Source organism: Bison bison, unplaced genomic scaffold, assembly GCF_000754665.1.
Source record: "Bison bison bison isolate TAMUID 2011002044 unplaced genomic scaffold, Bison_UMD1.0 scf7180017864518, whole genome shotgun sequence".
In the NCBI taxonomy this organism is placed as follows: domain Eukaryota; kingdom Metazoa; phylum Chordata; class Mammalia; order Artiodactyla; family Bovidae; genus Bison; species Bison bison.
In genome coordinates this window covers 20,085,398-20,086,208 of record NW_011495071.1, presented here as the reverse complement: position 1 = coordinate 20,086,208, position 811 = coordinate 20,085,398, and positions in this window count along the sequence as shown.

Here is an 811-nt window from a genome sequence, read left to right as displayed (position 1 = left end):
CTTTCATGTCGATATTCAGGACGCTGTGGATACTTTCTGCAAGCAAAATGTCTGGCTTCATTACCCTGATGTTACATTTACCCCAACTTTCATGTGACAAACTTCATCATAAGAAGCCAAAATTCTCTAAGATTCAGAGGCATAGTAAAATGTTTAAGAGATCAGGCTCTGTAGTCAGATCTGTACAACCTGTACCTGTTTCTTCATCTATGAAATGAAATAAAAAGTACCATTCGTTTGGAATATTATTCAGCACTAAAAAGAAATGAGCTATCAATCCACAAAAAGACACGAAGGAAACTTAATGCATGTTACTAATTGAAAGAAGTCACTCTGAAAAGGCTACATACTGTACGATTCCAACTATATGACATTCTGGAAAAGTCAAAACTATGAAGACAGTAAAAAGATGAGTGGTTTTCAGGGGTTATTGGGGAAGGGTGAATAGGAGGAGTACAGAGTGTTTTGCTAGGGCAGTGCAACTATTCTGTATGATACTATAATGGTGGATACAGGCCATTATATATTTGTCCAAAATCATAGAATGTGTAACGCCAAGAGTGAATTCTAATGAAACCTGTAGACTTGGAATGGTAATGATGTGTAGGTTCACTGATTAACGAATGTTCCTCTCTGGTTCAGGATGTTGACAACAGGGAACACTGTGGGTACGGGACAGGAGGTATATGGGAACTCAGTACTTTCTGGTCAGTTTTGCTGTGAACCTAAAATTGCTTTAAAAAATAGTCTATTTTTAAAATCAATATTCAAATATGCCAACATTTTAAAAAATCTTGCAGGTGGTTGTGAG